We start from the raw sequence: 25,095 nt of genomic DNA on the forward strand, positions 1-25,095 counted from the left end.
GTCCAAAACAATCCAGGAATGCAGTAACGCTAGGAGGAACGTGTGGCTGTTTATATGAGGATGGGGAAATAAGTAAGTGTGTAGTTAAGCAGGACCAGCCGCATACTCAGTATGTACGGTAGTGAGAATTATGTAATATAAGACATTTTATATATGCTTTATTTCTCACTGTTTTCCACAAAAATGATAAGTTCTAAGAGAAGCATCCAAAAGAGTTGAGATATTTCTTGTACAACCTAATACTCTCCCTACCCTTCCAGTAACTCATCCCTAGCTTTCTTTCCTCTCCTAGTTAATTTCATCTTCTTTCTATATAAATTAATCTTTCATTTGTCTGTTAGTGTTTCACTGCACTCAGGATTGTTAATGTTCATTTCATTGTTCATTTCCAGATTACTCTGCTACAAGTATAACTTGGTGATAGCTGTTGAAATGTTTATTTTCTCTTATGTGTTTTATAGGCTGTGTCTGAAATAGGTCTTTGTGGATCAGTGCTGCATCCTAATAAACATGCATACATCCATGACTAAATAAATAAGATCAAGGGAAGATTTGTTGATGCACCACTAAGGAACAGTGACACATTAATGTATTTACTTTGTTGAGAAGGCTAGTCCAACTACTCAGGATCCATTAGCAGTAGAGTCTACACAGTAAGTAAATACCACATTTAAACAATATGCAAAGGGTTAATACACGTGAATACACTGCAGAAAGTCAAAATAATTAAATAGTTTTTATTAAGGCATGACTCGCATGTTCAATAGAACAAATTACTTACAAAACATTGTAGGTTTTTCTTCTATTTTTAACTGCTCTACAAAACACAGATAACGCTTCCTTTTATCTCTTCTTTAAATCTCTTATTTAAATCATTACATTTTATTTCTGTCTTGTGTCCTACCTCCAGTTCTTCTTGGAAATAATAACAATGCTTCAAATTACTTGTTTGTCAAACTACATTGTTAAGCTCCACTGAATATAGCTTCTGTGTTTTTGACTTTTCAAACTTAACTCTATAAATTGCTATGATTGTTTGCTTTAATGATTTTTTTGTTTAAAGTCTTGTAACCCTGAGCTGAGCCAGAAGATGACCGAGAGGTGAATCTTAGCATTCATATCAAGAAAACATAATAAATGGTTATGATTGGTGACTTGATCATAATTCTTTGTAGTGCATATCTATCTGCTCCATAGGCCATGGAACATATCATCATGGAACTCATAAACAAAGGCATTGGTAATCTCCAAACTCTGGATCCCACCCAGTTCGGGTCTGTAAAAGGCAGATCATGCCTCCTGAACCTGATCGACTTCTTTGAGGCAGTCACCAAAGCCGTAGATGAGGGTAAGGTGGTTCACACAGCCTATCTTGACCTTGCCAAGGCTTTCGACACCATCCCCCATTCTGGAATTATAGCTAAACTCACTAAACTAGGTATAAATCCCTATGTCACAAGATGGGTTGCCAACTGGCTCACTGACAGAACCCACACTGTAAAAGTTGCACACTCCAAATCTGACCTCAAACCAGTGACAAGTGGAGCACCACAGGGTTCAGTCCTGGGACCTCTCCTGTTTGGTATCTACTTCTCTGAAGTACAGACTGAACCCAGAAGGCCTCTGGCTAATGAAGTTCACATATGACTGCAAACTAGGAGCCACAGTCGAGTCCCCAAATGATGTGAAAATCCTACAGAAGGGCCTTGCTGAGACAGATGCCTGGTGTCAGAGCCATGGTCTCAAGCTCAATGCCAAAAAGTGCATTGTCATCCCCTTTGGTAAAAACTCTGTACCCATGAACTACTACATAGACAGCAGTCTACTTAACACTTAATGTGGGATAAGAGACCTTGGGACCCAGGTGGACAGTAGTCTGTCCTTTGATAGTCATATCACCATAGTAGTCAGGAAGTCCTTCTACGTGGCACACCTCATCATAAAAGGGTTCTCATCCAGGAAAAAAGAGGTCATTGTTCCCCTCTACACGACATTCATTAGACCCATTATAGAGTACAATGCCCCTTTTGGAATGTACCTCACAAGACATTTGCAGCAGCTGGAAAAGCCACAGAAGTACCTCATAAAGAGGATTACTGGCCTCAAACAGATGCCCTACACTGACCGTCTCAAATAACTCCAGCTTTACTCCATAGCATATCACCTACTCCGAGGTGATCTCTGCCTAACATATAAAGCTATGTCAAACCCAGAGCTGTTGGACATGCTACACCTAAAGAAATCCCAATCCCTCTGAGTTACACGATCTAGGGACCTAAACCTTGTCACCACAATAAACAGGACATGCTGGAGGGATAGATTCTTGTCACAGAGACTTCCCATACTCTGGAACAGGCTACCCATCTATGTCAAGCAAAGTTCTTCATTAGCACTCTTCAAGAAAAATCTTGATGAGTGGATGGGAAATATGAAATACACCCCGGGGATCACTTCTGTGTCTCTGCTCAACAGTGGCACAGGAAAATAACTTTCTTGGGTGGCGTAAGCCAGGGAACCTTGTTGGCTAGGCTTACGTAGGCCCTTGGGCCGATAGCCTAGTACCTACCTATGAACCTATGAACCTATGTACTAATAGTTACAGAAAAAATGGAGTGTGAAGCATTTTATCAGCTTTTAAAGCTGGTAAAGTACTTAGTTCTTTTAGACAGACAGACATCAGCATACCTCTTAACTTTTTGCTTAAGAATTCTGGACAAATCCAGACATAATGGGTGGACAAATGATCAAAATCAGGACAGATTTTTTTTGTAATATTACCCTAATTCACTTTAAAAAAGTTAATAAAACAGGTTTTTCATCAATAGAACAATAGGTATGAAACTTTAATGTTTGACACTATTGACTGAGAGTAAACCTCAGTAATCAGAAAGAAATATGAGGGACAGGCTGAAATATGAGATAAAATCTGGAAGCTTCTGTCAAACTAGGGACATTTGAGAGATATAGGCAGCATGCAGAAATGAAGTGCTCCTCTGTACTTAGCTTTAAAAGCTGTTAAGACACATTATTCTGCCATACTTTCTGTTTATAATTGTGGAATAGTGAAGTTCTAACAGCTTTTAAAACTATTTTGCTGGACAGCAGTTTCCACTGTCAGTACTTATCTAAAGACCCAATCTTAACAGTGCTTAGTGTGCCCTTAGCAAGATTTTGTTAGGCACCCCTAAGAACTATTAAGATCAGGTTTTATACTAGAAAAGCACAAGGTTATCCATTTCTCCAATTTCAGAGGATAATCACAGCACTCCATACACTACAAACTATTCTAATGATGGTTAGAAAAACAAGTGACAAACCCAGCAGAGCAATAATTACAAAACAGTGGAAGCAGAATTATAAATATGCTATGTCTGAAACCAAGAACATTTAAACGTGTTACAAATATCATGAAAAATGATTGTGACGGAAATAGTTTTGTCATTTGTCATTGTAGAAAAGAGACAGAATAGTTGTAAGGAAGAGAAGAGATTGCATGGAATAGATATATGGGTATAACCAGAGGAAGAGAAGAGGCAGAGATAATGTGGTGGGGGGGGGTGTAGAAGGACAGGAGGACAAGCATGGAAAATGTATAACGCAGTCCGATGTGAAGTGTATTTTAAGTAGTTGCATCTGTGATAACCCATGCCTGAGCCTGACTAGTAGAATGTGTGCTTAAGGAACCAGGCTGGGGAGGGCAGGAACTGCATTGGAGGAACTTGCAGGAGTTTATCATGTGTTACAAGATGCCTATCTTGGTAATGCTGTACACTGGTGAACCACTTAGGCAAGTCGATTAGCACATACAACTGTGGTGCATGCAAGTAGCATAGGATGGTGCAAATAGGACAGTCCACAGAATCAGTAGACTGGCCTATTCCATAACAACTGATTCTCACTTCCACAGAAAAACAAATGGGTTTGGAGGTTTTTTACCTTAATGGAAAAACAAATAGCCATTTGAGTGCTGGAAGGTAGAGAAATTGGGCAGATACTGCTGATACACAAAAAAGAAATAAAGTCTACAGTAGGTAATGTGGACTGTAGTGCATATGAAAGAGGAACATAAAGCCAGTGGAGGTTTAAAGGCTAAAGCTATCAAAACTAAGGGATTTTACTCCACAATGATTAGACACACATTCCAACATGTACCTCGACAGTGCAAAGTGAAAGGTGCTGCATGCCACTATGGGAAGATTGTTCCATTTCAAAGGTCTGAAGTACTGAAGGCAAAATACACTTGTTGCTAGCAACTTCAAGTCTGAAGCTTTTAGCAGAACATAAGTTCTTGTTGGTGAAGTACTACTACAGACAGTTTGCTGGACAGGAGCATTTCCTTTGCTGAATAAGTCTGTGTACAAAACACAGCTGATTGCAATTAATTTTGTTGTAAAAACTGAAGCAGCCAAGTGAGTTTTGATTAATGAGGTGATACATGAGGTAGGGACAGTCTGGGACAAATCTGACTGTTTTTGGTAGGTGCTAGCAGTTGTGCAATGATTGAAGTGGTTTGTGAAGATTTTGTGAGAACTTTTGAGTCAAATGCCAGTTTTGAAAACTGGGAGAACTGCAGCTGTTCTTCATCTCTAATAACTTTGTTTACAGGGTAGATTATTCAAGAAGTTGACTGGCTTCGTGTATTTTTCACTGAACATCTTCTGTTCGACAATAACTACCAAATATACCATCACATACTCTGTTTCCATGCTAGCCCCATACACGTGCTGCTATTCTGTGCGCATACAACAGAATCAAGCAGTGGTTTAACAGAGTATGTTTAGCACTATTCATTCTGATCAGCCTCCACTGATGTAAAGCAGGAGGCAATGTCCAGGGGTATAGAAACTGACACTTGGCCGTCTCACAGGGAATTCCATCCACAGCTGTTGCATGGAAGGTCATCTAGATACAGGGGAAGGGAGGAAAGGCAATAAACACCAAAGGCAGATGGCCTCCTCAAAGAGCAAGTCATATGGTGAGTTACAGCTGACTTTAGATGTAAGGGCCTTCTATAAAATGTAAGAGTTAGGAAGACTGTCAGTAACAAATAAAACTCACAGATGGCTGGATTCAGGGAATATTAAAAAGGTGAAAATTCAGAAGGCTGATTCCTGTAATGAAAAGTGCCAAAGAAGTTTCAGTTCCTAGGATTGTGATCCACCAAAAGTAGTTGGTGATGATGTGAAGTGATGACGCAGGTGTTTATGGAATATGGCACATATCACATGTGCTTGCAATGGATACAGTTTTGATTCAAACAATGCAAGTGTCCTCACCTGAGGTGAGGTGTCCTCTGACAACTGTATTGTCCAATGGGTGGTTCAGTGACTGATGCAGTTCACAAGCCACTTGGCAATGGTTGGCTTACCCATTCTAAGTCCCTCTATCCTGGATGCTTCTGCCTTCCTGTTATAAATGTTGCTTTCATATATTAATCAATGCCAAATGTCATTCACATACCATTTGAAAAGGCACTTTCAGCTGCACTTGCAGTAATTTGTAATACGAACTGTATAGTTTAAATGATTCAGGAAAAGGAGATTTCATGTTACTTGTCAGGACTTTTTTCAGACTGTATACATACCTAGTTTGTAAATAATCAGCTTAATGGACTGATGGCAAGACAAAACAGCAGTTCTGACAGGTAATCACTGTAGAATATTCTCTGGTTTCTTACATCTAGGATAGTAATTTTCCCTTTTCATGCAAGTAACTGCAATAATGTACCAGTGTGTATATGGTGAATCTTATATATCTAAGCATTGTATAATTCAGGAGAGTAGAATACCATCATTTGTCATCTATCCATGCCACACTGAGGTACTATTTCTTTTTAAAGTACTCCAATGTGGCCTTGTTTATCAGAATAGCCTCAATTCTAGATGATTCTCTTTTATTGTCTCTCTGTTCTAATGCCACAAATGCATTTTTAGCTAAATGCCTCCGACTCCCTTGCATTATTGTTGCATCATTTCATGATATGTTTTTGAAAGACAAGTTATTGGTCAATAGTTCTTAGGCTGAATTGCGGGTTCACTTTTAATTATGAGTATAGTCTTCCCTATTTTTAACTAGACTGGTGTTGTTTCAGGATTTGCATATAGATAGTTTTTACTCAAGGCTAAAATCATGGTGCAAAGATGTTAATACCTTTAAACGGAAGTTGAGTTCCATATCTGGAATTGGATTTTTCCATTTGGGAGACTTTTTTAATCTTGTTTCTGGAGTGCAAGTAGTTATTTAATTCCATTTCATATAATCTGCACTGGAAATGTTCTTTTTTTCCCTTTTATGTATTTTATCCACTCAGCATCCTTGTTGTATTGAGTAGGGTCTTCACAGATATGTTTGTAGAATGTATTATTGTCTGTTATTTTTGGTGGTGTCTTTTGCTGCTGTCTTTCCTGTTTACCAGCTACCATGTGTTTTTGCAGCTCAATATTTTGAAAATGACTTGCTTGCTTATGTTAGAGTGAAACAAGTTTTTTTGTCCGAGGTGAGGCTATACTGGTTCTCTTTTCCTCATTGCTGTGTAGCTATGGAGTTGATGCATATAAGCTCAGTGTGGTGTGAGTGTTCAAGCTCTAACATTTATTTTGACTTGTTCCTACACATTACAAATGATGGGTGGTGGATGATGTTTTATGAGTAAGAACCTGAAATGTGAAGGGTCAGGTTACAATCTCTCACAGTACAAGCCCAAAACTCTACATAACTTCATCAGGTCATCCCTAAAGTGCTTGTTTTGTGTGTTTTCTTTTTATTTCTTCATCCCTAATTTTCACCACATACAGTAATTGCCTACAACAGGTAAGTCGGTTACCACAATGGTGAGAAAATGCAATTCAGAGACAGCAATGACCACAATCATAAAGATCTCACACTATCACCACCCACCCACTAAACGTAATGCACTATGACTTCTAGCGCAAGAGTGAGATGGTGACCACTGCCTTTTGATGGTGTTGACTTTTTCTTCCAACAGTGAAATTTTACATAGCCAGGTGATTTTCCTGAATCCCTTGGCAGCGTAAATTGAGAGAGACTGACATTTCCAGAGGAAAGCTCATGGGTAATTAGCTTTAGTTTCACCCCTTATTTATTGAGTTATTATGCAGTTCTGCCTGTCAGACTACCCTCCTCCACTGAGGCCCCACTAATGGAAAATGTTAGCAGTAAGGTGGTGTAAGAATTGAAAAGGCTTACTTGAAGGGAGAAAATGGCCATGTTAAGGTTTCCCCCTTGCAGTAGTTCTTCGTAAATCCCAAGCCATGCATCACCTCAGCTTTTTTTCTGCCTTTGCAGAGATTTTTAATTTCTCGTTAGCAATGGTGCAACACAACTCTTGATAAACTTTTACATTGTGCTTTTATTTTGGCATATTCACGTAAGAGTTTTTACTGACCTATTTCCCTTTCTATGAAGCACGAGTGCAGGCAGGTTGAAAGAAATAAATGAAGTTTAATTGAGCGCTTTCATCACAATTACAATTTCTTCAGAATGACTAAGTCATACAAAACCACATCTTAAATACTTAGAATTAATTGATATAATTAACATAATTAATTATACCCATCAGAAGTTGAAGTTTTTAAAAAAACACAGACTCCCTAAGACACTATTTACAAAACTTGTATGTGTACATCTGTATAAATACAGAATAAACCCCATATAATGAAAACACATAAAAGTTAAACAACATAAATGCTAGCTCTTAGTGCAAAGCATGGACATATATAAAAAACTGGAAAAAATAGAAAAGAATAAATACATAATAGTTGTGATCAACTTCTAATTCACTGTCCATGTATATTGGACTATAATACTGAAAGTAAAAATTTGCTTTTAATTTCAAAAAGCTGGTAAGCGAAACTACCTCATTCAACCCTAGGGTATTGATGGCATTTACTCTCAACTGTCATAACAACTCTTTAAATTCAAGCAACAAGTCAATGGGACCCCCTGTTTCATCCCCCATAAGTTGCTCTAATACAATAAACTTGAAATGATGCCCTGGATAACTATTGATGTGTTTGGCAAGTGCATTATTTAAATTACCTTTCCCTATATCGTACATGTGCTGGTGTATGCGTGTTCTAAATGCATTTTTTGTTTTTCCTGTATAAAAATTCGAACACATCTGGCATATACCAGCATATACTACATACTTAGTACCACAATTGTGCTTCTTATGAAATCTAACCCATCCATGTCCCTTTATAAAAACTTTTTCACCTTGTAATACATACTTGCACTGTGTCTAGTATCTGTATTTATTTTTAATTGTTTTGCAGGTGTATCTAATCAACATTGTCATAGTGATATTGCAAGTCTTACTTTTTTCCTTTTCTATTCATCGGTTCATAGGGTCGTAGGTAAGTACTGCCCCTGAAGGCCACTTTAAGCCTAGACAATTTCCCTTTTGTTGCTCAAATTAACATAACCCTATTGGTTAGAAGTTGGCCTTACCCATTCCCCTAATGAGAATAAATGGGATCATACCATAGCTAACTGAGGAGACCCATGTATGGGATAAAGCTGTTAATAGCTGCCTCTGTCCATTAGTAGTACGGGTACAGTTCTGTGGTAAATTTTCTGTTTCTCATCCATAGATTCAAGCTGTGCTCGAATATGGACAGGGATTAACTTTTTTTTATGTGGATAGGGAGTCTGCTCCACAGCAGCGGTATCCTGTGCGAGATATACCTGTCCCCCTATACCATTTTGTTGATGTTGCAGAAGAGGTTTAGATCCCTTGACCAAGCATTTCTGATGCCATTTGACTTGCTGATGTGCAGTAACTCCATCACTACTAGGTTAGAGAATGCCTTGTATGTCAGACACAGGTCACCTCTTAGCAGTCTGTAGGATACCGAGTATAGTGACAGGGCTTTGAGTCAGTCCATGTAGGACATGTTGTTCAGGCATTGTATCTTTTTAGAAAAGGTATCTCTGTGGCCATTCCAGTTGTTGCATGAGTCTGGACAGATACATGCCAAAGGCGGCATTATATTCAATGACTGGTCTAATGAGGACTGAGTAAAGAAGGACAATGCCAGCCCTTGATCTACACACAATCCCTTTGTTTATAAGCTATGTAATATTGGGCTTTCTTACAACAATGGACACATGTTGGTCAAAAATTAGGTCACTGTCCACATAAATTCACAACTGGGTCCAGTCTTAGGGGTGTGTTGTCAATATGGTAGTTCCTGGGGTAGATGTCTTCACAAAGGATACAATAATGCATTTTTTTGGCATTTAGTTTCAGTCCATGGTTTTAGCATCATTTATTTCTTTGGGACAAATCTTCCTGCAGGATGTCTAAGTCATTTGGAGAGTCATTGACTTCTCCTAGCTTGCAGTCATCTGCAAATTTAATCAACCAGAACCATTTGCTATTGGCTTTTACTTCAGAACAGTAGATGCCAAACAAGGAAGGTCCCAGCAGAGTACTCTTGGGGGATTCCACTGGTGGCTGGTCTCTTTGTGGAGGTAACTTCCCCTATTTCGATTTCCTACATCTGTGAGCCCACTGGCAATCCAGCAGAATGACAGAGGAGTTTGTTCCCAGTTTATTTAGCTTTTCTACTATATCTGAGTGGAGAATTCTGTCAAAAGCTTTGGCCACATTCAGTGTTTTGTTGGTTTCACCTTATCCATCATTAGTTTAGCTTCACAGTAATGTGTTCTGTTCATCTCTATTATGTTGTGTGAATCTTTCCTGATGGTTTGAACTACTATATTAATTTCTTTTATTGATTTTCTAACAGTCTCTTTCTTAGTATCTGCCAAATATATGTTATATATATATATATATATATATATATATATATATATATATATATGGGTTCCAGCATGTTTGCTTGAATGAGCAAACGACCAAAACCCAAACAGCAGGGCATACTTACGCGAAAGTGCTTTTTCACTGAAGAAGCACTTTTGCGTAAGTATGCCTGTTGCCGAGGCTGTACTACAGTGCGGGTAAGAGAAATTTCCCTTTTCCCCACTGTAGTGCGGTCTCAGAGGGGGAATATTAAAGTAAGGGGGGTGGGGGTACACATGGGGGTGCAGGGGATGAAGCTCCCCTGCTAAAATGTTAATGTAGTGTTTTTTTTTTTTTTTTTTTGGAACACGCTTTAACGAAAGCGATTTTTTGATAAAAGCACTTTCGTTAAAGTGTGTTTGGTTATTATGGATTCAGATGTTTGTTCATTCGAGCAAACGTCCTAGATCCGTATATATATATATATATATATATATATATATATATATATATATATATATATATATATAAATGGATCTATGTTGTTTTATCAAAGTTTCAAAACTTCAAAATCCATACAGCCGAGACCACATGAGCGAGATTTTGAAACTTGAAAAACACAACAAAGCCACCAAACAAAACCAAAAAACTACCTTTATGTTTTAGCAGGGGGGTAAGCCCCTCTGCATCCCACACACCCCCTGCTATTTAAATATACCAACTCTGAAATTGCACTACAATGAGGAAAACGGTAAATCTCCTGTTCTACACTGTACGGCAATTTCAATTCACAGTGCTCGAAGTTTCAAAACTTCGATGATTTGGTGTTGGACACATGGGTTTCGAAATTTTGAAACTTTGATAAAACAAGGTAGACCCATACATACATATATATATATATATATATATATATATATATATATATATATATATATATATATATATATCAATTTCTATTAACTCATTCACTCCAATGGAGCTCAGGAAGTTTTTACTGTAACTTCCAATGGGCGGTGCCTACAAGTATCAAATTATGTCCTCACATTTCAAACAAATATTCATATCTCTGGAACCATAGCAGTTATGAAAGAAGTATAAAGGCCAAACTCTTCAGCACACACTATTTTTATAGTGGTAGTATTCTTTAGGTTCCAGGTCTTAAACCAAATTTTATAAGTTATAGTAAACACAGTAACTATTATGTTTTAATATTTTGTAAATAACTTACAGTATCTCAGCAACCACTCAAGTTACACTCATACTGTCAGTAGCATTTTATTCATCTAGATGGAGCTTTCATATGAGGCTAAAGAGTTCTGTCTGTGTTACCTGGTTGTTGAGATATTTAGAAAAATGTGAAAATTATATCTATATAAATTATAAACAACAGTTAGTGTCGATTTACCTGCATTAAGTTAAATATTAATGCAGTTGAGTTTGCCATTGTGTAAGATTTAAGATGAAATATTTTAAAACCTTGTACATAGCATGGTTTTGGAATTATTGAAACAAATATGAACAAGCAATATTTGGTACCTAGAAGCATCAGTAGGAGGTGAATGCAGATGCACCTGGAGGCATCACTCGGATGTAATGAGTTAAATCCATTGTTTTATTGTAATTTTCCTCTAAGAGTTGAGTTTCCTGCTGTTTCTCCCCCTGCATAACCATATCTTAGTGGTCAAATAATTTTCCAAATGGACTTTTGAGAATTTTGCTTTGTGAAACCCCTTCATAACTAGTACTCTTATTTGGTTCCTCTCCGACTTCTTTAGCATGAAACCGTTTTAATGGACCATCTTCATTACTGATATCCTGCTTCTGTTCCTGTGTCACGACTTCAGGATATATCTGTTTTAATGAAACATCATTTGGAATGTGCTAGTTGCATATGAGATACCAATTCAAATCCTTCACTCTTAGTTGATCTAACACTGCACTTTCAATTTGCTTCCTTTTTTGAACAACTAAATTGTTTATTTTAGTACATTCTACTTTTTTGGAGTAATTCTCCAGTGAGTGGTAGCCTGTGCTCAGTCAGGACCATGGGCATGAGGAAAGAAACCAGCAGGTGGGTTTAGCAACTAATTTCTAATGCAACAAGAATTGCACATCAAAAGCAGCACTAGTTTGCACAAGGCCTGCTCTGGTGTTAAACTGCAATCCATAACAGTGCACTCCCAGCACCCCCAATCTATTCCACTGTATTTTGCAAAACATAAGTTGACACAGTACCACTGGCTTGCACACAGGCCCACAGAGCATGGGATGGTAATGGAAGGCTGCGCAGCTTTCAACTCTAAGCAAGGACATGAAGTGAGAGGATATTGCTCCTAAGCCCAGGTATACCTTTAGAGCTCTCACCAAGGGCTCCAGTTAGTTAGAGAGCCACACGCTTTAACATGGGAGATGTGATATTTGATTTTGTGTAAAAAAATGTACGTTTGCTTGTTGTGGAAGGGGGGAGCCCACTCTTACCCCTTTCATGGGTATCAGGCAATGTAGTGTACAAACTTGAAGTATTGCTAGCCAAGGAACAGTTCATAACTGCTGAAGGGGTAAAGGCTTCCAAGAGGAGGCATTTGACAGAGCAGGCTTTCAAAAATGCTGGCCAGATGCTTAAGTACCTTCCTACTGTCTGATTCTTACCGAGGATCACATGTCCAACTCTTCTGTTAATCCTTGCAGTGCTTTCCCACCAATGCAGCCATACTGGTCATATTGAGACAGACTTTGAGCTTCTTATGTCTCCTTCACCTGGTTGCTGGGTTAACCTTCGGGAACTTATGTCACTATTATGGTACTCTCTTTGTCATGCAGTACAAGCAATGCCAAATCTTGTTCTCGCTGGCTGACTGCAGAAATGCCTAGAGGAATTACTTTTTATTTTGGGCAAGAAATGAAGGAACTTTTATTTATTTATTTACATTCTGGTTATCAGGGTGAAGCACTTGTCACAGCAGACAAGTTGCAGACACAGGTAACAACAAAAGTGTAATAATTACAGCCAGCAGTGGAACACAAAGGTAATACAAACTAGTCACAAAAAAGAGAGAGATGATGTACAAACTTTACACTGTGTTGAAGTGTCCATTTTGCAGGTAGAAAAGTAGAATCAGAGGAGCTATAAGAAAAGATTTAGCCTTGGAAATTGTAGGAGGTAGCACAAGGTGTTTCGAGAACAAAGAAAGAGATAAGTAATGCTAAAGAGACAGAGTCCAAGGAGACAGAGGGTTTAAGAAAGGAAAAAATTGTTAGATGATGGTGAACAAGAAGAAAGACACTATTTACATACTTACAGGAACTAGAACCATAGTGAAGAAATTCAGCAGGGTAGTAGTGTAAATGGAGTGATGTGAGAGGAAATTAACCTTGTGTAGAGCAGTGCTTATTAAGTTATGTGTCCTTTGGAGCAAGAACAGAGGAACTGCAGTCAGATCTGTGTAATTTACTAGATGGGGTTTGCAGAGGAGGGTCTATTGTACCTTGGCTTCTGAAGTTGTAAATTGGGGCGGCAGTGGTAATTTGCATTACAAGTGGAGAAGTGGCATCTTGGTGGATTTATTTAAACAGTTGGGAGCCCAGAAGTAGGTGGAATCTACCTTCTACTGACAGCAACTTTCCTGAGTTAAAGTAAGGCAATGGTGCTCAAGGTGAGGGGAATTGTTAATGAAATGTCATAATTTATGAGATAAAGTCTGTAGTGCTGATATATTTTTCTTAGAGACGCTAGCAAAAAAGAGTAAGCCATAGTCAAGTTGTGAAAAAGGATACCTTCCCCAATTGTTGTCTTAGATGGCGATGAAAGGAATTGACAACTTTGTTGAACCCAAGAAAGGAAGTAGTTGATTTTAGATCTAAGTTTTTGAAGATGCTTCTGAGAGTTAAAAAAAACTGATAGAGGTGAAAAGGTTTTTGTTTGATTAACAATCTTGAAAGAAATAGGAACATTAGAAAGTGTTTTCAGTATCAAAGAACATAGCCTTGTTTTTTTCTAGACAGGTGGTTAAGGAGAAGGTTTTAGGAGAGGAGATAGTCATTTGTGTCCAGAAGGTCAGTTTGTAGTTGGGTTTGGATTACTTATTGTACTAGGTTGGATATGGAAAAGAGTATTGGGGCACATACTTTTACCTGTGTTACACCCAAATGAGGCTTTACTAAGGCACATGCTAGAATCAGGATCTAAACTGCATGAGCTGCAAAAATAAACTAGGCAGCATGAATGGTCATGATGTCCTTCAAGAATGCAACTGCAGTCCTGACATATGGGTTGTCCTGCCTCAGGCAGCCCTTCGGTCGGCCGGATTCCAAAGTCTGGGTCCGGCGTCGGCTGATGTCGCCTCTTCCCCGACGTCAGAGCGGCTGGGGTATAAAAGCATCAGCCGATGCCATCTTCTTCAGTCTTTCTTGCCGCGCGGTGCCCGAGGCAGAAGCAGTTCGCAAGTGCCGGTCGGCCAGCTCCTGTGTTTTCAGATAACGAAGTCATCAAAAAGCTAAGTACCCCATTGGGGAACCTTTTCTTGCCTCAGCCGATGTCAGACAAAACTGCTAAAGTTAATAATTGCTTGTCTTGTGGTAAACAAATACCTCATAAGGACTTTCCATTCTTACTGCCTTCCCTGCCTCGGCCCAGACCACGACGTCTCGGCCTGTGCTGCCTGTGCTTGCTTCAATAAGGGCACACTTAGGCGCCGGGCAGAATTTGCTGAAGACTTTTTTGGGGAAAATTACTCCTATATCATGCCGTCGGAACTACCGACAGCACATGTTTCCAAAAAACGGATGGACCGGGACCGACATTCGTGGCTCGCGACTTCCACCGACACCACGCTAATGCCTACCGCGAGTGCATCGGTCTCTTCCAAGGCGGTAATTCAACCGCTCCAGGCCGACGACACCGCTTTACCGCACACTACGGTCCCGGAGGCTACCTCGGTGCCGGTTGTTGATTTTCCTCCTGAAACCGAAGCCCAAGATTTGCCTGACACCATACCGGTGGACAAAGTTACTCCAGCACGTGGGGCAGCTAGGCCTCCTGTGTCTATGTCCATCAAGGCCTACACACGTGCTAAGGCTGCCAGCCAGGCTAAGTCTCACCCTCCTAAATCTTTTTCACAGGGTCCCACTTCTGATAAACAGATCATGACTTTAGCTGCAGATCTAATTTCTTTAATCAGGGGCTCTCAGGCTCATCTAGACAGAGGTTCTCAGCCGCCTTCAGACAAAAGGCCTAGGGTTGAGCAGACAGATTCCCTTTCCTCAGATGAAGCCTCTGGTGAGTCAGGCCTTTCAGATTCCCAGGAAGAATCCTTCCCGGCCTACGAGGATTCTGATGCTGATGAATCCATTCCCTCTGCCTCTCCTCCTGAGGATATTTCCTTCGGGGAAATTCTCCACTCCATGAGAGAGCATTTTCTGTGGCAGGGCCAGGATTTCTCTGACTCCAGGAAAAGGCTTCGGACTTTCCTTAAGTTACCCCAGCACAGGCCTTTAGCTATTCCCCCAGTGTTAGATGTATTGGATGATGTGTTCTCAGACTCCAGTACTTCTCCTGATTCTCTCCCTCCTGCTCCTGTCAAGCCAGACAGATATTACAGGGTTCCTGAAACTCATAAACATCTCTTTAAGGCCCACTCTGTTGATCTAGAAACTATTTCTCAGGGGCCCAAAGGAGTGGCCACTTCCACGGCCAAAAATCCTTTGCCTGCAGACAGGGAATCTAGGTCCCTGGAGAGGTGGGGTAAAAAAAGTTTATACCTCAACCACCCTTGCCATTAGGGCTCTTAACTGTCTTTTTCATATGTTTCAGTATCAGGATTTCTTGACGGATGATTTGCAGAAAAAGTTAGCCTCTCCTGAGCCTTTAGATAGAAAGGCCTTGCAGGATTTGGTTCATAATACTCAGCAGGTTAGCAATCATTTTCTTCAGTGTGGTTATGATGCATTGGAAGCTTCATGTAGGGCAGCTATGACAGGGGCCGTCATACGTAGACATGCTTGGTTGAAAGAACAGACATTGCCAGATCATGTTAAAGTAAAGCTTCTAGACGCACCTCTGGAAAAAGACAAGCTATTTGGTGCTAATGCACAGGGTGTGTTGAAATAAATTGAGGAAAAGGCTAAATCAGTACAAACAGTCAAAGATTTCCTCCAGGTTCAGCCACCAAGGTTCAGCAGGAATTGGCCTTCGAAGAATTGGTCCTTTCCAGACACTGACAAGTTTCAAAGGGGAAAAAACAGGCATGCTCGAGGTAGAGGGCAATACCGAGGCTCCTACAGGGGCCGCCAATGGCAACCAACTAATCAGAGAAGTGGCGCAGGGAGTTCACCTGCACCACAGGGACAATCACAATGACTTAACTTTCACTCTGCCGACCAGGGCTCAAAGAGAAGCACCTTTAGGTGGAAAATTATCCTTATTTTCAAACAATTGTCACGTTTTTACAAAGGACAAATGGATTTTGGACATAATAGACAAAGGCTACAGGTTCCACTTCCATACCTTACCAACAAGACAAGGCATGCCAAACCTGCCACAAAATCAAAGGGCAGAGGCACTCATACAAGTTTCAAAGCTGCTACAAATCAAAGCAATAGAAAAGGTTCCTCCTCAGGAACAAGGCCAGGGATTCTACTCAAGACTGTTCCTTGTTCCAAGAAAAGAAAAGCAATGGAGACCTATACTGGACTTGTCCGCTCTAAACACTTTTCTCATTGTGCCAAAATTCAAAATGCTGACATTACAGCAACTTCTTCCCATGCTGGGCAAGGGGTCTTGGCTGGTTACTCTGGACCTCAAGGAGGCATACCTGCATGTCCCAATCAGACACAGCTGCAGAAGATACCTCAGATTTCTTGCAGGGTCAGAGCATTATCAATTGTCAGCATTGCCTTTTGGCTTATCTACTGCGCCCAGAGTATTCACGAAATGCCTGGCATCAGTAATTGCACATTGCAGACTTCAGGGGATACAAATATACTCTTACCTGGACGACTGCCTTATGCAAGCGGACAGCAAGCAAGCCTTGATAAGAAACTTGGACTATGTCATTCACTTACTACAGGCTTTAGGATACACAGTCAACATTCAAAAATCAAGACTACTGCCATCCCAACAAATAATTTTTCTAGGAGCCAAACTGGACACAAACTCACAAATGGCTTTCCTCACAGAAGAAAAACAAGAACAATTACCAGATTACTTCAAAAGCCTAGCAAAGCACACCCAGATGACTGCAAGGAAAATCCTGCAGGTCCTGGGTTTCATGGCATCTTGCATTCTTCTGATTCCACTGGCAAGACTACACATGAGAAAACTACAATGGTACCTAAAAAGTTTATGGTCTCAACACAGCCACAACTTAGAAGCAATTATTCCACTCATTCCATGTCTACAAAAGGAATTTTGTGGTGGGCACAAGCAAGCCAGCTAAACAAAGGCATGTCTTTCAACAAACCTCAAGCAAGCCAAACCATTACAACAGACGCCTCAGATCATGGATGGGGGGCACACATGGAAGGCAGATGCATTCAAGGGCAATGGGCACCCCAGGAATTGCATCTGCACATCAATCAAAAAGAGATGCTGGCAGTGATTCATGCAATCGAGGCCTTCGGAAAATTTCTTCAGCAAGGTCATCTGCTAATAAAGACAGACAACACCACTGTCATGTGGTACATAAACAAACAGGGAGGCACCCATGCTTACCCCCTCTGCAGACTAACAATGACTCTTTGGGAAAAGTCCCTGAAACTGAACATACAGTTGCAATCCCAGTTTGTTCCAGGCAAGGACAATGTTCTGGCGGACAGTCTAAGCAGAAACATTATGGACCCGCACGAATGGATGTTGCATCCAGACATTTTTTCACAAATAACTCAGGCATGGGGAAGGCCGGACATAGATCTCTTTGCCTCACACCTCAATCATCATTTGAAGAAGTTCTGTTCAAGGACACACCATCCTCAAGCCTGGAGAATGGATGCTCTCTCCTTCAGCTGGAATTCTCTAACAATCTATGCATTCCCACCTCTACCATTAATGACCAAGGTGTTACTGAAGATCAAAGCAGAACAACCGAAAGGCATTTTGATAGCTCCAGACTGGCCAAGACAGCACTGGTATCCATTACTAAGGAGCATAACTCACACCAAGCCGTGGCCCCTGCCTCAATGGCCTCTGCTTATAACTCAGCACAATTACAGGACTGTTCATCCCAACCTGCAAACATTGCAACTGACAGCTTGGAGGGTTCCATGACTTCTCCCCATATCTCTCTCTCCAAAAAAGTTCAAGAGATCTTACTGGAAGCACGCAGGCCTTCCACCAGAAAAACTTATTCAGCCAAATGGAAGAGATTCAACATCTGGAATGCCAACAAGGGTCAGGATGCATCAGTAATGAACATCCCACAGATACTAGAATACTTGGCAAAAATGCATCACAATGGCCTTTCATATTCTTCCATAAAAATACACGCTTCAGCAATTTCAGCAAAATACAACTGTGATCCACCTGTGTTTTCACATCCTTTGCTAAGACAGTTTCTAAGAGGGATAAAGAACATCAAACCTCCAAGAAAACCACCAGTGCCTGCATGGGACCTCAACTTCGTCTTGGAAAAATTAACTCTTCCTCCTTTCGAGCCAGCAGCATCTTCAGAATTGCAATTTCTCTCCTGGAAAACAGTTTTCCTGTTGGCAATTACTTCAGCAAGAAGAGTCTCGGAGATACAGGCCCTCAAGGCAGTACCTCCATTTCTCATTTTCCATCAGGACAGAGTCTCTTTAAGAACCAATCCTTCATTCATGCCAAAAGTGATATCCAGGGTTTCTCTAAATCAAGCAATTCACCTGCCTACTTTCTTTCCCAATCCCCAAAAATAAAGGAGAAAATCTTTTGCACACTTTGGACATAAACAGACAATTGTGCTATTACTTGGGCAGAACAAAGGCCAACAGAAAGTCTGACCAACTATTTGTAGCTTACGCTGCTGGAGTACAAGGAAAGGCAATTTCCAAACAAACAATTTCAAAATGGATTGGAAACTGCATTAGATTCTGCTACTCTTTCCATGGAAAAGGTGTGCCAGCCAATATCAGGCCACACTTCACCAGAGCTACAGCCACCTCCACAGCCTTTCTAAGAGGGGTGGCTACAAAGGACATTCTAGAAGCTGCTACATGGAGCTCCGTGCATACATTTTCCAAACATTACAACCTGCCTTTATATTCCAGATCCCAAGTAGGCTTTGCTTCTGCAGTCCTGCAGGGCATTTTAGCTACACCATCCTTATCTTAGATCCTACCACCCCCAGCTTGGCTATGGCATTCAACCCATATGTCAGGACTGCAGTTGCATTCTTGAAGGACATAGTACAGTTTTGTACCTACCATAAATGTAGATGTCCGATAGATATGCAACTGCAGTCAGGTTTTCCCTCCCTCCTACCCCTCTGTAATTCTCTTTTTTGGGTCCACTCCCCCTTTTTCAAATTAGCTGGGGATAGCTGTTATGGTGTATCTGTTTATTACTGTTGTGCATGTCTGGAATTTTATCCATTCTCAAAATTTAGCCTTCCTTGGAGGGCACTGGCATCTGGGGCAAGAAACACTGAAGAAGATGGCGTCGGCTGATGCTTTTATACCCCAGCCGCTCTGACGTCGGGGAAGAGGTGACATCAGCCGACGCCAGACCCAGACTTTGGAATCCCGTCGACTGAAGGGCTGCCTGAGGCAGGACAACCCATATGTCAGGACTGCAGTTGCATATCTATCGGACATCTACATTTATGGTAGGTACAAAACTGTACTTTGTCCTTCTCCCAACATGTAACACCATATGGACCTGCAAGATATTTATGTGACTTTAATTGGAGGATACTATAGATTCAAAAGAACTGTGTCAAGGAGAGGGACCTAAGGAATTTCCAACTGTTATTCACATCATTGGGCAACTTGAAATGACTAAGAACTCACCATAATAGATTAACTTGGCACTACAATATTTTGGCTTACCAGTGAATTTGTTTTCTGTGTTTATAAGAAAGTGATCATGGCATTTCTAATCATACTTTTGATTCTGCAACTTTAAACTGGTATTCTATTAATTGTAGATTATTTATTTCATCCAAGGCACCACCCTTAGATACAAGTCATCAAAGACTTGAAATCAGCAAACTGTTACTCATAAGTAGAACACTGAGGTAGACTATAGGTTCATCCCTATTAGAAGTTCTGTCAAGAAATTACCAGTCAAGGCCCTGCACATCATCCCATATAGTATCCGTCCTTAGTGCTGATAGACTCCTTACACTTATGAATCATGCTGTTATTTATCTGAGAAGAGGGTAATTATTATTTTCTTTATTGATTAAACAACCTGTATGGTACACATCTCTCCATTAGACTGCTTAGACCTACACCAGTGAAAGAGATATTAGTGTATTTCATAGTTGGTTCAGAGCAATCAGTAATTGGAAATCTCTGTCTTCCTCCAGAGTGGTCCTGCTATCACTTTGGTTTCCGCCAGAGCGGTGGTAGGACTACCAGCCCAGGAAGAAAATTGTGTAGAATTGGAGAATTCTGCCAGCCTTCTCTGGAAATTGTGTGTGTGTGTGTGTGTGTGTGTGTGTGTGTGTGTGTGTGTGTGTGTGTGTGTGTGTGTGTGTGTGCGTGTGCTGTGCGTGTGCTGTGCGTGTGTGCGTGTGTGTGTGTGTGTCCACAAATGTATGTGTATCGAAAATAGTACTTTGTGTGAAAGGTAATTAGCATAGATAGAGTGGCACTAGGAGTACACAAGCAGAGTAGTGAAAAAAAAAAAGAAATAAAAAAGAAAACTCTAAGGCCACGAGGAATAATCCTGGATTCTAGTGAAGCTTGTAAGTGTAGGCGCTGCCACTGCAGCCTCTTATACTTGTACATCAGGTTTTCTAAATTCTTATATTGTGCAAGAAATTCTGGTAAACGTTGAGTATTAGCACTATCCAGCTGACTAGCATGTAAATCCACATTCAAAAGTGGGTTTACTGGTACATCCAGAATTCTTAAAAAATGCTGATGGCAACCATTAGTAGGTATTCCAGTAGGTAAATCCTCCATCAATGCATGTGCCCTTTAGCCGAATAAAAACAAATAGAAATAAAAAGAAAACGGCTGTAGGTAAAACCAAGGTGCACAAAACCAGAACTGAGTACAAACAACAATGCACCAAGGTAACACACAATAGCGTCTTTAATGAAAAAATAATAAAATAATAAACAGAAGTAAGCACTTTCGCAACACTAGTTGCTTCTTCAGACAAGGATATTAAAACGGTTCATTGCTTAAATACTCTTGAAACCAATTAACATAATTAATGGTCATTAAGGAGAGAATTGTTTAAAAACACATAAGTCATATCAAAATATAAAAACATTTATAAATCAGACAGTATGTAAATAATATTATCTATATATAAAAAAATTATTATCTATATATAAATAAAAAATATAAAAATCCTATATCTAGAATTTTTTGTGTTTAAGGCGTTTGGCTTTTAAAAAAGGAACCAGAGAAGTAGTGCCATTAAGACCTGGATATCTATCTGCATTAAGTTTAATTATCCATCTTTGTTCGCAACCTTCAGTGATATTTTCTATATCCCCTCCTCTCAAGTTTTTGTGTATACGTTGTAAAACAAAAAATTGAAAGGAATGTGAAGGATCTGTATTTATAACATGGTTAGCAAGTGCATTTGATTGTTTCTTATTTCTAATATCACGGAGATGCTCTAGAATTCTATCTTTAAAGGATCTATTAGTCTTACCAACATAAAAAGCAGGACATTTCTGGCAAAAACAATAATAAACAACATCAGTACTCTTACAGTCAGCGTATGTATTAGAGTACAGACGGAAATGTTTTGTTGGATGAATGTATGTGTTCGTACTATAAATATAGGGACATGCACTGCATGATCTGCATGGATAGGTACCCTGACGTGTAGAATGGCAAGTAACATTTTGTATTTCCCTATTACACAGATGTTGTTTAAGTGATTTGTTATTCCTGAAACTATATTGTGGAATATTACTAGTAATAGCATTTAAATTAGGTACCTCTTGTAAAAGGTGTCAGTGTTTCTTAACAACGTCAGTATATTGGTTTATATTACTGGCAAACTGAAAAACCACTCTAAACTCATTTGTAGGCAAGATAGCATTGCTGGTAGCAACAGAATTATTAACAGCAGAATTAAAGTAAGGTCTACATTTAGTGTGTCTCATTTGCCATGCATCAGAGATGGTTTTATCAATTTCAGCAATATTATAGCCTCTTTGCAAAAAATCAGATTTAAGGCTATTAAGTGCTACATGTGCATCCTCATTGTTGTTATGTAGTCTAAGAGTCCTAAATACTTGCCCTTTAAGTACATTTTTTGGAATATGTCTAGGGTGCATGCTTGTTTTATGTAAATATGTATTTTTTCTAGTTGATTTGTGAAAAACTGTGCTCTTTAGACAATTCAAATCAGATTTAGATAAATGTACGTCAAGAAAATCAATATTAACAGCAGAAATCTGATGTGAAAATCTTAAGAAGTCAGTAGTAGTATGTAAATAATCCACAAAAAATGTAAAATCCGAGCCATTACCTTTCCATAACATAAAAACATCATCCACAAAACGTACATACCATAACACCTGATCTAGGAAAGGATTCCTGTTAGAAAGAACATACATCTCTTCCCAGCAAACTAAAGCGAGGTTGGCATAGCTGTTGGCACAAGGAGTGCCCATAGCTACGCCAACCTTTTGCAGAAAGAACTGTTCCTGAAATGTAACAATATTATTTTCCAATATAATTTCCAGCAAGATGCATATTAGTTGAACTTTGTTATTTGCAAAGCATCTATTTGTTGTTAAAAATTCTCTAATCATTTCAATGCCCCATGCATTAGGAATGCTGGTAAATAATGATTCTATATCCATAGTGACCAATACAAAATCTATATCCATTGCAATACTATCCATTCTATTGTGTAATCCTTCTAGAAACATCTTCGTGTCTCTTAGAATAGTATGACAGCTCTCCAATAAACCATGTAAAGTGCCTTCAACAAATATAGAAAGGGGCTCATTACACCAACCAGCCCCTGACACTATAGGTCGCATGGGTGGTAGAGCTAGATCTTTATGAATCTTCGATAAACCATAAATCTTAGGAACAATAGGTTTTAAAATATTAAAATATTTAAAAAGTGACTCATCTATTAATCCAGTAATGAGTAGGTCAAAAAGTAAAAACAAAACTTTATCAATAATGGCATTAACAGTGATTTTAGAAATAGGTTGATAAGTATCATTATTAAATAATAATTTATGCATTTGCTGCACATATAACTGTTTGTCTGATAGCACAATACCACCTCCCTTGTCAGCCTGTTTAATAACTAAAGAGTGTAATTTTTTTAGGTCATACAACGCTCTTTGTTCATCAGTAGTTAGATTACTAAAATGATAATCAATGTAATCATGCTCACTTATTTCTCTAAAAGTTGTCTCACATATATCAATAAACCTCTGAATACCAGGTGGAGTGTTAGGAATAAAACTACTAGGATGCTTATACATATCAGTCACATGTTCTATATTGGTTGGAAACATAGATTTTAGAGACAAGTTTCTCCCCAATAACTTTAAGTCTTTTATCATCTCTGTTAGGTTAGCCTTTTTAGCTGGAATAAATGATAGGCCCTTATTTAATAAGTTTATTTGATCAGAACTCAGTTCAAATGAGGAAATATTAACAACCAGACCTGCATTTATGTTCGTCTCCTTTTTGGTGATTGGGCTGCCCCTTCCATCTGATTTATCCTGAATAAATGTCCCTTGTAGTTTTGGCTTTTGATGCCATTCCTGAATGATAGAGGTGCCTTCAGGGAGAAGTCGTTCTTGTTGGTAGTGTCTAAAAAAAACGCTATCAGTGCTCCTGGATGCATAAGTATTGGAACCGACTGCTGTGGAAGTCGTACAACCATGCGATGCTGCCAAAGATGGCGTTGGACGCATTCTCTTGGGAATAGCTCCTGTTTTAGTTTTATTATTTAGAATGATCATTTCACTAGATTCAGGGGCAGAAGTCTGTGAAACGAACGCTGTGGAAGCAGCATTCGAATCAGCCGGTACGCTAGCAATCTCTGTATGCGGAGAACCGGAAGTGCTATGGGTAACAGTCTCAAGCCTGTTGCACTCATTTAAAGTGGAAGTGTGTACATTCTTTACAGTATTTATAATATTTGGAACAGAGGTACCTTGAGTCTGTCTGCTTACATTCGCCTTAGGCCACGAGAAGACATTATTGGTTGCAATAATGTGTGTGTGCCCTGTGTGCTCTTAAAGGAAATTGTGCTTGATGCAGAGACCTGCATCTGGAAATGCTGTGTGTATCTATTTTTGTTCCAAGTGAACATCTCTCACCAGTGTCAGTGGTGAGGATTGAGGCTTCTGGATTACTGGCCCAGAGCAGGGATGTCACATATTGGTGATGAATGGTGTGGATATTGAACTTCTGTAGGCTGTAGGCAGTTGTCACTGAAGGTGTGTGTACTCTCAGCAGCCATAAGGTAAACATACAGAATTTCATTTTCACAACAGTTTTATTTATTTTTGTTAGTTTAGTTGAGTGAAGAAAAGCAGGCAAAGATGTCAGCAGAGGATTATGGCAAGCTGACAAATAATCAGTTGGCCAAGCTGTGTAAAGCCAAAGGACTGGTGCATGCCAACCTAACTAAAGAGGAAATGATTTCAGCCTTAGTCGCAGCTGTAGCCCAGACCATCATCTAGCAGGATAACCAGTCTGGTGATGGGGATTTGCAGTTCTCAGAAACAGGACAGTTTACCTTTTCCTCAGAAGACTTAAAAAATGGTCTGGAGTTAAAAAGACTTGAACTGGATGCTAAACATTTGGAATTAGAATCAGTGGAGAGACTGTAGAAGGCAAAACAGATGGAATTAGAATCAGTAGAGAGACTGTGGCATTTGGAGGCCAAAGAAAATGAGAGACTGTGGGGTTTGGAGGCTGAAGAAAATGAGAAGCAGGGTCAAAATGAGAAGGAGACGCTGACTCTTCGGCAGGGTCATGAAGATAATGGGGAAGGGAATAACCAAACCCCAGAAGCAATAAAGGTAAGTACATTTCTTCCCCAGTTTACAGAGGGTTATACTTTTGATAGTTTTATTCATATATTTGAAACAGTATGTAAACATTATAATGCTGACCAAGGGTTCTGGGTATGGTTCCTGACTCCCATACTCCATGGTAAAGCTAACTCCTGTTTCTGAATTGTC

At 39.6% G+C, this 25,095-nt stretch overlaps 1 protein-coding gene across 1 annotated transcript in view; it reads right to left on the minus strand.

Annotated features, from left to right (window-relative positions):
* SMTNL1 (smoothelin like 1) overlaps positions 1-25,095 on the minus strand; it is a 394,205-nt gene that overhangs the window by 354,465 nt on the left and 14,645 nt on the right. The gene's annotated exons all lie outside the window — the stretch shown is intronic.

This window comes from Protopterus annectens, chromosome 9.part0 (genome assembly GCF_019279795.1).
Source record: "Protopterus annectens isolate FY-2018-M chromosome 9.part0, PAN1.0, whole genome shotgun sequence".
Classification (NCBI taxonomy): Eukaryota; Metazoa; Chordata; order Ceratodontiformes; family Protopteridae; genus Protopterus; species Protopterus annectens.